Source organism: Lissotriton vulgaris, chromosome 3_1, assembly GCF_964263255.1.
Source record: "Lissotriton vulgaris chromosome 3_1, aLisVul1.2, whole genome shotgun sequence".
Classification (NCBI taxonomy): domain Eukaryota; kingdom Metazoa; phylum Chordata; class Amphibia; order Caudata; family Salamandridae; genus Lissotriton; species Lissotriton vulgaris.
Window position 1 is genome coordinate 1,937,287,563 of NC_141689.1, and position 14,523 is coordinate 1,937,302,085.

Below are 14,523 nucleotides of genomic sequence, written 5' to 3' on the forward strand. Positions count from 1 at the left end.
AGTTGGTTTGAGAGTGTCTGAGTGCGTCTGTGAATGGGTGCATGGGTGTCTGAGTGGGTCTATGAGTGCATGTGAGAGTGTCTGAGTGGGTCTGTGAGTGACTGTATCACTGTCTGAGTGGGTCTGTCAGTGGGTGTTTGACTGCCTGAGTGTGTGAGTGGGTGTCTAATTGTCTGTGTGTGTGTGTGTCAGTAGCTGTATGAGTGACTATGCCAAAACGGATCTACACCTGCCCCTTTATCCAACAAGAGTCCATAGTTGTGCATAACATTTCTACTCAAGTGGAGCATTTTCTTCTGGTTAATTAGAAACTGCTACCTCATTGGGTAAATGTCCAGTGAGTATCCTACATTACATCTGTGTAATGGACAACGAGGAAATGTCTCGAGTTACCTTGTGTGCATTTCGTCAATGTGATCGTTCCTTGTTCATCTTTAGCCAGAAATCTGTGATAACAGGAATTCTCCTATAGAGAGGACCACAAGACTACAAATAGGTATATCTCCACCAAACAAGAGTACCTCCTCTTAGCTGTATGAAGTAAGTGCATATTTAGTTTGGTGGAAATGGCCTCATATTCCTCGGCATGAAGAATATGTCACCACAGGAAGACCTTTGCATACTACTAAGGTGGGCGGTGTCAAACGGGCGAAGCTTCCGAGTGATTTGCACATTTCCATACCCATAGTCATTTAAAGAGAGAACTATAGACTCTGTTCTCACCAGGACAAGACAGCAAAGAACACACTCATCAGAGTCACATACAGATTGTGCTCCAGTAGATCAATGATGCAATCAGGTCCACAAAAGATTTTAGATCGTTTTTCAACATGGAATTTGCGAGAAAACACACTTGATTTGCCTTCATCAAGCAGAGGAGTTAGGATTATTTTTCCTTTACAGAAGTGAAGCACCTTCTATGTTTATATTTAAAAGTGTCTTCCGTTGAGGTTTAATTTCTGTGAAATGAGCTTAAGGGCCAAAACGTCCCTGCAAATACATAATGGGGGAGGGGGCCTCTCTGGGCTGATTTCGGACCCGGGGACTCCATCCCCTGGGGCCCAGCTACAATGCATATGGGGAGGGGGGCACCATACCCCTGAACAGGTCACAAACAAATGGGGGAGCCCCCTCCCTGTGCTGATTTCAGTTCCAGGGACCCCATCCACCATCCATGTGATCATTTGTCCATGGGTACCCTTATCCCAGCCAAGGCATCCAGTATGCACAATGGGGACCGGAGGAAGCCTCAAGGCCCCTGTGGGCCCAGCCGGCTACCACTCCTCCCGTGACAGCCAGCATTTCAGGCACATGCAGGGAGCTGCTAGAAATGCAGCTCTCTGCATGCAATAGTAATATTTTCATCTCTTTCCCTGCCTACATGTCTAGGGCAGGGAAAGAGACAAAACCTCTTCTTCCGGAAAGTGGAGCAGTTTGACAGCTCCTGCTTGCTGGAAGTGGAGTGTTTGCTTTTTCTTGGTGGGAGCTGCAATAGCAAACACCTATGTCCCCGGGATGGGCCCACTGGGACATAGCAGGAGCTGGCCCTGGGGGTGCAAGTCCACAGGGCCATATATGGCTTCAGATGGGGAGGCTGCGCAATCCCCTTCCTTTGTTGTGCACAGGCCGGCCTGAGGAGAAGTGGTGGTCCCTGGGGCCATTTATGGCCTGGGATGGGAGCCCCCTCCTTATTTTTACAAAAGCAATTTGCTTCTTCTCTGACGGGCTCTACGCTACCGCCCCAGGTAGTCCCTTCTCCTTTCTTTACTGTCCTTCAATGTTTACCTTACTGGTCTTTCTTGGCTCGTACCTCTCCCTTTTTCCCCCTATACAGCACTTACCTTACTCACGTAACCCGGCCCTGATGATGACCTGAAATTGTACAGGTTGAAACGCCATCAACCCTTCAGCGCAATTGTGGACGTTACTGTGGTCTCCTTAAACAGTTGAATCCCTTTCTGTAAAATTAAATGGTAACTGTTTTCTTGACCTGCAACTCAATTGTATTTTTGCGCCATTTACGCTGTTTCTTCCCCTTGCCCTATTGTCACTGCGCCGTTCACCTTCACGAGCACGTATGTGCACACCTACTTTTGGGTTACCTATACATATATTGTAATTTAGTGCTGATATAACCACTTGCATTCCAAACAAGATTTACCTCCTCTTTACATTTCCCTTGTGGTCTCCCTTTTTTTACAGCCTCTCTCATATTGATTTGTTTCTCTTAATTTGCATCTGCCTTACTAAATGATTACTGGTTGAGACATTGTTTCTTGTTTATATACAATTACCCGGGTCTCGACTGGTTTACGGACTTTCTCCTGTTCTTGTTTTTGCAGACTGTAGGGTGTCATAAGGGGTGTGTAGTTTGCAAGTAAAAATAAGTTATAAAATTGCGGTTTATCCAGAAGTTTCATTTAACGATTGGGAGGTCCAACTTTGGTTAAAATAGATGGTTATGATTCATGGCCGCTTAATGGACACCTGTAGTAAGAGTGTTTGTATGTTAATATTGTTTGTCGATTCAGTGTTTGTTATCAACAAACACCTGTCTGTTCGGTATAACCCTTCTTAGGGTTTTGAGACTACGGGTGTTTTGAGCAAGTTATTCTCAGGATATATATTTTGTGATTGTGTTGCTAAAGTGACAGACTACAATATGCATTGTCTAGAATTAAGTGCTGGTTACGTACTGTAGCATTAATGTTGGTGGTGTGTGGGCACGAGCAATGCAATTCTTTGTGCCATATGCACTTATCTTTGCTGGATTAGGCTATGTGTGTCTTGTTAAGGATCCTAAGTTCTTTTTGGCATTGTTTGGATGCAAAGTGTGGTGTGAGAGGTGGATTTTATTAAAGCTAGGCATATGACATGTTTAGTTCACTCTTAAGAATCAAAGGTGGGGTGGGGTGGGGTGGTATGGGCTGTGGGTAGAGTTGTGGATTGGCCAAAAGAAGGGGAGACATAAAGCTGAAATGAGCATCACTGTGTGTGCCTTTTCAGGCGTTCTGGGGCAATCACAAGTTACTGGGCTCAGTTAAAATGAATTTGAGACATTTACCGCTGGTATCCTGAGTCTTACTGTTACTATTTGACCCAAAACTGGTCACCAAGAACACCACATTGGCACTTGATTGTGAGGGTAGTGAAGTTGAGCAGTCCAAGACTTACTCAGGCAAGTAGTGTGGTGTTATAGACTCAGAGCACAGCAGATATCAAATAACTCTCAATTAACTTCATTTTCTTAAACAAAAGTACTTTAATCTTACATACACAAAACTATCATTTTACATAGTAAACCGAGGACATTTTCTGGGGCACTAATGAGACCGTAACCTTGTTATCTCAGAAAGTGTATAATGGTAGAGTACATTGGCTCTTGGCCTTGAGCCAGAATATCAGCAGATCTATTGGGGCAGCTCCTGCAGTTCAATTCATTCCCAGTTTTGCATGTATCTTCCCCCATAGGTGTGTGTCCCACAGAGCGGAGAGATGCCAGTCCTGGCCCCAGCCCCACCAGTGTGTTCACCCTCAGCATGGTGAGAGTTGACACCCACAACATAGGGAGCACCTGCACCAATTTTGAGGATACTGCACCTGAGATTGCAATGCTTGTTACTGCGGTGTTCCTGTGGTGGGATACTTCCTTGGGGCCAGTCATAAACTCACCACCCAAACAAGTTCAGAGTCTACCCATCATTGTAGCAGTGGTCATCCTGGCTGATCCAGTCTCCTCTTCTGATGTCTATCTCTACTTGTAGTGTAGTTCCTATATTCTCAATAGGCTCTGCGCATTGGAATAATATATCCTATAGATTTGACGTAGGACTTAGGTCGACCGGGTCTCTATCGAGTATATTAGACTTAATTGTGAGTGCCAGCTAGCTCAGAGGTCACTAGAAACTTTTCGAATAAACAAGAAGGATTAGTTTCTGACAACCGCATAAACATGACAACTTTGTTTCCCCAAGAATAAAACTGATCTTCAGAGTCGTGGAAACAATAGATAGATATTTTACTCTGTCAATCGTGCATGGTTTGTTTCATCAGAGGTGCAGAGAAATAGAGAGACGGGCGTTTTCAATTATTGAGCAGTCTTCTTTCTCATGCATGTAAAGTGAACTGCTACAATCGTAATACTGGTTGCAAAGTATAATGCGTACAGTAAGAAGAGTATTATAAAATAATACTGTAAAAGCATTGTATGGTTCCTAGACCATAGATAAATACATACATAAATAACAAAGGCAAAAAAGTACTCAACTGGTGCTTCTAAAATACGTCTACCCCAATGTACCTAACCTAAGTCTAGTACGAGGTAAGAAGTAAGTGAGGTGTAGCATAGGTTTAGTTTGTCTTTGCCAAGAATCTAACCAAGATTTCTCTTAGGGTCTAATCAGCTCCGTACCTTAGTTTTAGAATGAAGGAGGTCTCGTATCTCTGTCTCGGGACTTGATTTTCCAACACCCCGCGAGGGGAGCTTGGAAACACTGGAGCTGGATTCTCAGCGAGAGAAAGGACAGCCTCTCTGTCAGTGCGTCAGCTGGAGGGTCGGCTTCCTTCGACACTTGCTGTAGCGAGCTGCGTCGGGCAAGTAGATAGTCGAGCTGCTCTGAACCACCGCGTGTTTGCTAGGGCAAGTGTAGGCATATTTATACCTTGAAGATGCCTATTTTGACGTAAAGTCAGACATAATAACATCACCAAAGAACCCCAAGGGAATGGTATTTCTTTGAAAACGCCATGATTTCTAGGACAAATCAATATTCAAGTAAGGAGATGTCTGTGACTGCTGAAGCAGAGTTTTCCAAGAAATCGTTGTGGCTTTTTGGAACTAGTGGAAGTAGCCATGCCTGTATTTGGACTGGATGGGTTATGTCTAAATATGGGTATGATTTCTGTGTCTATATAAGGGTAATGTGATTTATACCTATATAAGGACATGAATCGGTAAATTACGCTTGATTCTAAAATGCTTCACAACACCCACTCCACTTTATTATGTTCGATATTACTAAATTCTAAGCATTTTTAAACATATCTAAAGCAAGATGTGTATAAAATCCCTCCCAAAATACATAAAATGCATTTGAAATGGCAGTACATGAAAGATGAGCATTTGTGCTGTACGCATTTTTAAATGCAATATTTTCATTCAAAGCATGTAGTGTGACATTGGAATATGCTTATCCGAATAAGTCATGAAATAAAATCTTATGAAATGGCTCTTAAATACAGAAAAAAAAATCGAGACCATTCCATGACAGAATATATATACTGTTTACGTTGTGGGCAAGGTTAAAGATTGTCATTTGGAAGTGTTTCAAAGAATTCTTGTTCTCTACGAATAGTTTTACTTTAAGCAGATTACTTTGTGCCCCAAAAAAAGTTTCATTTTAGAAAAAGTCTAATCGCTGAAAAATAGAGTTCTTAAAGGTAAAGATGGAAGTTATGTTTTGAAAAGTGAAGGTCGAATACAGAGTCCCATAGAACGCTGTGTGCTAACTTCAAAAGTCATTCTCGTTGTTTGGAGAAAACATTAAATCTTCTAAGTTGGCAAAGAAATCGTCGACCACAGTAGGGGAAAGTTGGACCACTTCATTAAGTAAACCGATAGCACAAAAATGTGAAGCATCACCGTCAGCGTTAGACGCATTAGCAATGTTTGTCGGAGATGGAGATGAAGGTGGTACCTGTGTGCCTGTTGATCCACGTATCTCACTGTCAGCAGATTGCGTCTGTGAGATCTCAATGAATGCCATCATCAGGATTAGTAGCCGCTGGAGACAACACAATGCATGGGCCTTTACCGAACCAAGCAGGGTATCAACATCCGTTGCCAGTGCTGATGGAAGTGTTAGACAGACGTCCAACACGCATTCTTTGCCACATAGCAGGCATCATAGAACTGGTAAGATGCAATCTTTCCAGATTGGTCGGAATGATAGGAACCATGTGGTATTCAGGTCTCTTAGACGAGCCAGGCCCAGGATCTGTATCATGCGCTCACAACACTTCATTGCCAGGAGAGTGTTCTCAATGGTAATCTGGATGTCATTGCTGACCGGACTTGCCATATCGGAGCAGAAGGAACAAGAATAGTATTCCTGCTACGAGGCCCAAAATGAGAGGCAGGCCGCCAAACACAGAATGCATGAAGTTTGGAAAAATGCCGAGGACTGCTTCACAAGGTGCTAACAGTCCAGAAAAAACTGTCTTAAATACATGTATAATACCACTGGTATCAGACATGTTTAAGATACGACCTAACAATTCTACGAAATGTATTGGACAGTTTGTGGATAAAAGGACATGTATCTCTGCAGAGGACCTTGCAACTCGTAGTACATACGTCTCTTTGGACAAGGTCAGTGGCACAGTTTTTTGTAAAAGAATGGCTTTCATTCTGCTTAAAGTATCAATTCGAATAGAAGAGATGTTCAGTGAAGGCCATAACGGCGACTCCCCGTCTGTCTTAGCTTTAGGAAACAATACTTGCATACAAGTGACCCTGGCTGTCACAGTTACGAGATAGGCAATTCCTGGCATCATTCCACAACAGCTGTGATCATTCAACATTATATAGCTCCCGTTAGAAAGCTGTCTAAAAATTGGATCTATCACTGCTGCTGGAGAACCTTGCAGGTGCCAGGATGAGTTGTTCGAAGAACCTTCACAGGGCCCGTGTAAATTAATACCCTGGCATAAAAGTGTACTGCTTAGTAGCGCTTTTACATTGTGCACCACTAAGAAATACCTCTTTTCCCCCACTCCAACATCTGTGTGTGTACGGTAATTCCCAGGTTGACTTTATGTATTTCTTACCCAACCTTTCATACACAGCAACTGGTATATGTTTCAAACAGTATTGAAAGTTGAAAATTGTGACAGGCAGAGTGATTATCCTGTGTATTATCCATTCTGTTGCAGGCTTTTCTGAAACAGTTAATGGTAATCTTTCTAGTTTTTCAATGCTCAGCACCGTTTAGTCTGCTCCTTTCTGTGCCAAAGTGATTTGTTTATCTGTAATGTTAAATACAGAAAACAATGACGTGGTGTTGTTTAGACGCCATGGCACTTGTCCAGAACGAAGATTTTGCAATGTCCAGCTTAGTAGCCTTATAGAACGTAATTGTGACTGTCCATGCTGTAGCATGAGCAAGTCCTGTTCCATTATGTCAATGGCAGAAGATACTATGCTGTCCAAAGAATACATTCTGGATGACAGGGTCGTTAACCGATTGTCAACTATAGAGAGTGCTTTCTCTAAATTAATACAATCAATTTCTCGTATTCTTTCTGCAGTCTCTGACTGTGTCTCTTTCCAAGCTTCATTATAAATGGCATATATACCTCCGTATATGAAACGTTTATGACGTCGTTTTGCCGGACCTTGTAAGAAGTCCCTTAAATCAACGCCATCTTTAAGTAAAGATAAGTGTTGTTTAACCTCTGTAAGTGTAGATTTTTTGCAGCCACTCAAGGCACAGTTTTCCTACACTGTAAGTTGTTACTATCCCTGGATGTTGTCTCTGGACATATCTTGCATTTGGCCTAGTTACTGTAAACCCTTGTGTCTTGTACTGGTTATTTGTGTCTGTTGGCCAGATTAACCACTTTTTCCAAACAGGATCAGTTCTGTTTTTAAGTAAAATAGTTTTTACATTGACCCCTCCCTCTGAAGTGTTTTTGCTATCAGATGTAGGTGTAGGTATAGACAGTTTGATTAAGTCTTTTATTTTGGCTAGGCCAAAGACAGGAGGTATGTTGAATAGAGTCGTTAAAAAACATTATTTGCTCAGGAATAATGCAGGCTCGAAATAAAGCTTCTATTCCCTGCACTTGCCAGTCTTTTTAACCCCAGACAGATTTTATTTCTATGTTGTCACTCCAGAAGTCGAAACCTAACAAGGACAGCTGGGCATAAAAGGCTGCTGAATAAATTTGCTTAGTATTTGTTAACATACTTTTCATTCCTGTCTTATTAACATTTCTAAAATAAAATGTTTCCAGATTTGTGGTGTTAAAACCTGAGAAGTATGGAAATTTTTCATAGAATGTTTTTGAGCTGCCTTTTGGTGGCGTTGGACAATGTTCCCATTTATTGAAAGTATAAACATTTCTAGGGTTTGCAGATTTGTGCAAGTAATGATGACCATAGTAATTTTAACAATACATTTATGCATAATCTGATGAACCTTCTAAGTATTCATGTTTTGGGAACTTAGCAGACATCTCTAAATCTGACATCATATTATGGATGTACATCAGTACAACGCAATCATTTTGATCGCGGTACTTTACGACGCAGCCATTACAACGCAAGTCGTTACAACGACTTGCGTTGGAGGGCGCTGGATTGTGGATTAATTTAATGTTCTATTCCAACTCCAGACCACGTAACAGTAGGGAAGGTGTTAGAAAAGAAAATCAAACTATTCCTGAAGCAAGAGCGCCCTCCAGCGCAAGTCGTAGTAACGACTTGCGTTGTAATGGCTGTGTCGTAAAGGTTGCGTGGTGTAAAGACCGCGTTGTAAAGGATGTTTCCCTCATACTATTAATAGTCTCAAAGTCCCAATCATCAGAAAACGTGCTTTGCAAAACAGAGTCGCTCAAGGAAACCTTAAATTGATGTAGAATCTTCAGCAGCTCTGCCGGACCATAAATATCATAATCAGTTCTGTCCCATGCTATACCACCAGGTATAGGAACGGCTCTGATGTTTACTAAAGTCAAGTATTTTTGTTCACAATGAGATGATTTGTGTGGCTTCAGGAACAAGTTGATGTTCTTACTTGCTGTGTCCATTTTACTATATCTTTCATTTATCAGCATTCCCAAAGTTAATACCAGGATTAGCCAAAGTAGGAGAACAAGTATGCCAAGCACAATCCAAAGTTCAACCCATGGTGAAATTAGATAAGTATTTTCAAGTTGTCGAATAAGTTCTGTTACTTGATCTTTAAAAGTTTTATTTGCTGGCGTCATTTCAGGCTCACTGGGATCCTCAGAAAACATATCAAAGTTGATGAAATAGCCAGAGGCAGTTTTGGCGATTGTTAGAATTGCATCAGGATTATTTGAAATCGCTGGGGTTACCGGATCCTTTGTCATATTAGTGTAGTCGGATGCTACAGCATTGTAGACAGGAGTTTCTTGACGAACTGTTATTTGGGTCTCAAGAGGCACACGTTCCATTGCTTTATTGCTTAGTCCTTTGTTTTATGCTGCAGAGTCTTCAAATGTTATTAGTCTCTCAGTCTGAACCTCTTGGATAGTAGCAAGATTTGGTCTTCTGCTACATCTTTGTAATCCACTGGGCCTACTACTTGTTATTGGCCACATGATGTGGTTTGACCAGGTCAATGGATACAAACCTGTTCTCTTTTCTTCCAGCAAGGGCGGCAGTAACACTGTTCTTGATCCGTAGATTGCTAGTACAGGTACTGGTTTTCTGTAAAAAGGCCCAAATTCCTTCTAATCCATGATCTTTTCTCTGACTAGATCCCCAAACTTTGGAATCCAGACAGGCCTTGCTGGGACGGATGGTTCTCCTTCAGTGGTTGTTGGCTTCTGTATTGTGTTGCTTTGACTTCTTCTTGTTTCATTTAAGTCCTGCAAAACAGCCAAACAGTCTTTGATATCAAAGTGTTTTTGTTCCACCACTGAAGTGTGACGGTCGAGGTCCTGGACAAGCATTCTAGTACCAAATAGCATTTCATATGGAGTGATTCCACCCAGATAATTTCTTGGCAGATTGTTAAGACTACATTGGAAACTTATTAGATGTTTGACCCACCCGTCACCCGAACCTAATACCCTAGCTGTTATGGATTGCTTTATGTCAGTTTTTTCTTTCCACTACAGAATTTCCCTCAGGATGGAATGGACTCGAATACCGCAATGCAACACCCAGATTGGCCATGGCGTCCTTGTAAGCTTTGGAGCTAAATGCAGGACACTGGTCAGAATGTAGCGTGCCGATTGCGTATGTGCCAATAAAGACTCGCAAATCTTTTATAGCAGTTCGGGCGTCAGCTGAGCGCTGAGGCCACATCCAAATGAATCTTGAGCATGAATCCACTGCAACCATGATATATTTATAGTTCCCATCTCTTTGTAAGGGACCACAGTGGTCCAGGTAAACACATGCTAATGGTTTATCTGAAATTAAAAGGGGAGTCTGCGCCGGGCGTTTCACTGTTGAAACCTTTATTTTCTGGCAGATTTCACATTCCAAAACATAGTTTCTGGTCTGTTTCCTCTTGCGCGGCCACCAGTATCTTTGTTTTAATAATGACACTGTGGCAGAAACACGTGCGTGTGCAGAGGCAAGCCCTTCATGTGCTGCTAAAATTAGTCCTAATCTGTGTTGCATGTTTGGAATTACTCTATCCCCCACTCCAGGGATTTGAGCAAAAGGAACATTATTTACATCAGTTATATATAAGTACATGAGTGGAAAGCCTTTTGGTAATGTTTTACCGCTGTCTTCTTTAGAAGCGGCGACAGCCTGCATTATTTTGCTGTCTATTTTTGTTTTTGAACGAGTGATTGCACCTACGAAGTCGTTTGCACAGCTGCCTTTGCGGCTTCATCAGCCAATGAATTCCCTGCATCGTGAATGCCACCATGCTGACGACTCAGTGTATGGATCACGTGAGTCTTTTGTAGTTCTTTCTGTAATTGAACTACTTGTTCCCAAAGCAAATTATGCTTCATTGTGCCACCATTTGCATCTTTGAAACCATTTTTAACCCAGTTCTGCAAGTATTCATTGTAAGACTGGACGCAGTAATACGAATCGCACACTATGAGTGTGGGGAATTCGCGATCAGTATTTTCCAGCGCCATCTTGAAAGCCTGTAGTTCAGCTCGCTGAGCTGTACAGTCTCCGAGAGATTGTGTTTTTGTGACCACAGGTTGGAATTTACCATCGCACCAGCGACCTTTGACAATCACGCTCGCAGAGCTATATGCTTGTTTACCCCCAATTGTCAGCTGTGCTGATACATCTGTATATATTATACATTTGTACTGTTCTAGAGGCAGAATCTCAGTTGGCAGAGGACATTCTTGTTCGTATTGTAGAAATTCTTGAGTTTTCAAGTAGGGGTCAAAAACGTATTCAACGCCTGTTGCAGCAAGAGAGTTAACCCATTGCATCCATCTTGGATGTAAAACCTTTGCATTAGGAATGCTAGCTTTTGTCACTGCTTCTAAGGCAGGTGTGAGAAGGTGGCCTGGTATGCAGTGCTCACTATTCTAGTGAACACTATGTATCAGTCCAGCAACCCTTATTGATGATTGGTTGTAAGTCAACCTTATAGACCAGCTATCCTAGTAGCATGGATACGAGCAGTCTAAGGCTAAAGACTCGAGAGGGCGTGTTAAGCCAGCTGTTTACCACACATATACCCCTTGAACACCAAGTGAAAGGACACCACACAAGTGTTATGAAAATAAACAGTTATTTATTAAAGATCACAACAGCCCTGTACTCTCACGCGGGATGCGGACAAAAGTCTATGGTAGCTAGGAATTAGAAAGTTAGTGTCCTCGGGCGAACCCGACCTGGTAGGGAGAAAACGAAAGTAGATTCTGACCCTTGGATAGTGAGGCTATGCTGGGGCACCGAAATGCCGAAGTTACCTAGCCCAGGGGCTGCAGCTGCATAGGTCTGAAAAGACGTCGGGAATCCTCGTAGACGGACCAGGAGCCGGAAGAAAAGATGCTGGCCGGTGAACAGTGAAGAAAATTCAGTTGGATCCAAGCCTGGATCTCGAAGATAGATGACACCTGAAAGCAGAGGGGACCAAGTTCGAGACTACTAGCCAGTAGTCAGTGGGCACCAGGAGGGCACCGGATGGTAGCCACCTCGACAAGGTGAGTGGGTGACGCTAGAGCTCGAAGATCTCACGGACCAGGAGGCGTTGTCGGCGACCAGGATGGAGGATCGAGCTGTCCCACGAAGATAGAAGCTGTCGGCGTCGCTGGACCCAGGATTGGGCAACAAAGCCTTGGCAAATTCAAGCCCACGCGGGGGACTCAAAATGGCGTCTGGAGTGGACCAGGAGGGTCCGGGGTGCCTCTCTTCAAGAAGGAAGCAAGGGCCAGTCTGGAGCAACCAGACCAGCAGTCGTGAAGTCGTTGGGCGTCGTTCAGAAGGCCACAAGCCAGCCGGCTAGTAGCCAAACAACGCGGTGCACAGCAAACAGCAGAAGGGCCCCACGCAGATCGTGGAGATGCAGGGAGGCTGACCTTGGGTGCTGGAGCTGCGCAGGGTCGGGGCTTCTCGGACCCCAAAGCACTCACCAGTGGAGGACACGGTGGGCTTGCAGTAAAGATGTCGTGCAGTCTTGGCGATCGTCGGTCCCTCGAGGTCTCGTCGCACTCACTGTTCTCAGCTTGGCTGTAGAGGTGAGTAGAGGTCAGAGGTGCCAGGGAAGCCGGGTCTCGTCGAGCTGGGTCGTCGGATTCGTGATGAAGGACTTGCAGCAGACCGCAGTGTTCTTTAGGATGGTGCCCGCTTGATGCAGGGTGACTACTCTTTAGCCACAAGGGAGAATCTTGAAGAAGAAATCGTGAAGTCCTTTCGAAGAAAGTGGTATCTTGATTCCAAAGATGATCTAATTTGAACAGGGGGCCCGCTCCTATCTTTATACTAAAAAAGGGGGCTGACCCGGTGACTAGGTCCTGCCTATGGGTGGGACCAGGAGGGGGGTGGTTACACCCCTCTCCCCTGCCGGACTTCCCCAGGCCAGGGGCTGGTGTGCCCCTGGAACTGGTTCTGACTGGCCTATGCGTAGTGAGCACTGGGGTGCCACTCAGCAGTCACCTTCCTGAAAAGCCCTGCCTACCCAGGATACACAAAACCATGTCTGGGACGGTGCTAGCACCGCCCCGGACAGGAAACCCTTTGTCCAGGCCTCCCTCGCTGGAAGGACTCCCAGCAGCAGGAGGTCAGACTCGTGTCTGTGGTGGCAGCATCCATTTTGTGGAGCTGAGGCTTCAGTTAACTTTAACCGGGGTTCACAGTTACATACATGTCGTGTCCCTCTAGAAGGGTGGAATGCTAACCCCGTCGCCAGAATTGGCGAGGGGTTAGTATTCCAATTCGTATGACACCTTACTCGACATGTTTTGATAAAGCAATACCAAAGATAGCATTTAACCGCGAGGATTATAATGCACTTAAGAGTATATGGTATGCGATATCATGGAACAGCTATTAGGACTTGATTCCGCAAGCTGCAGACAGGCTCAGCTCATGCCAGAGCACCATCTCACACGATTCCAAGCACTCTGCCTTCAGGATTGTTAAGGCCTGCCATAGGAGTGACTGATAGGAATCTGTGTGTCCATTTTAGGGTTAGGTATAGGTATACTACACCTACAGCAAAGGGTGATTACACGACTTTGCCCCAGCTGTCATGCAGCCAGTTGTGTCAAATTTAGGAGGCCAGCCAGGGGTGGCATAATACATGCTGCAGCCCCTGGCAGCCCTGGGTACACCTATGCCCTGAGTTACAGGGTCTGATAAGGTGGCCCAGTACCAATTGGTAGATGCACCTAGGGTACATGAGGTAATTTAGAAAGAGAACAGCCAGGCTGTGGGTCTGATTGGCAGGCCCACAGCCAGAGAAAGTCGTAAACCAGTGAAACAAAAGCAAAAAATCTGGGTGATCATAGGATTGCAGACCCTACTCTCCTACATGACCCCCCCCAAACTTTGGGACAATAAGCTAACCTTGACCAGGTGAGTCTTCTTGTTCTAAGTGGAAATATCTGGAGAGCCCATCGGCATTGCCATGATCAGTACCAGGTCTATGTTCCACTGTAAAGTCCATCCCCTGTAGGGAAATGGACCACCTAAGCAGTTTGGGGTTTTCACCCTTCATCTGATTTAGCCACAAGAGGGGCTTATGGCCGGTCTGAATCTTGAAGTGAGTGCCAAACAAGTATGGCCTCAGCTTCTTCAGGGCCCAAACCACAGCAAAGGCCTCCCTCTCAATAGCTGACCAATTCTTCTCTCTGGGGGTCAGCCTTCTGCTTATAAAAGCAATGGGCTGATCCTGACCATCAAAATTCAGTTGAGAAAGAACAGCTCCCACACCCAACTCAGAAGCATCTGTTTGGACAATGAATGGTTTGGAGTAGTCTGGACTCTTAAGGATAGGTGCTGTGCACATGGCCTGCTTTAGGTCATCGAATGCTTTTTGACAGCCTGCTGTCCACTGAACCTTTTTTGGCATTTTCTTACTTGTCAGTTCATTTAATGGTGTCACAATGGAACCATAGTTCCTGACAAACTTTCTGTAGTATCCAGTCAGGCCCAAGAAAGCTCGAACCTGAGTCTGGGTGGTTGGAGGAGCCCAGTCCCTGATTGACTGTATTTTGCTCTCCAGTGGCTGAACCTGGCCTCCACCTACAAGGTGGCCCAGGTATACAACCTGTGTCTGCCCTATCTGGCACTTGGTGGCCTTGATAGTGAGGCCTGCTGCTTGCAGAGCCTCTAAC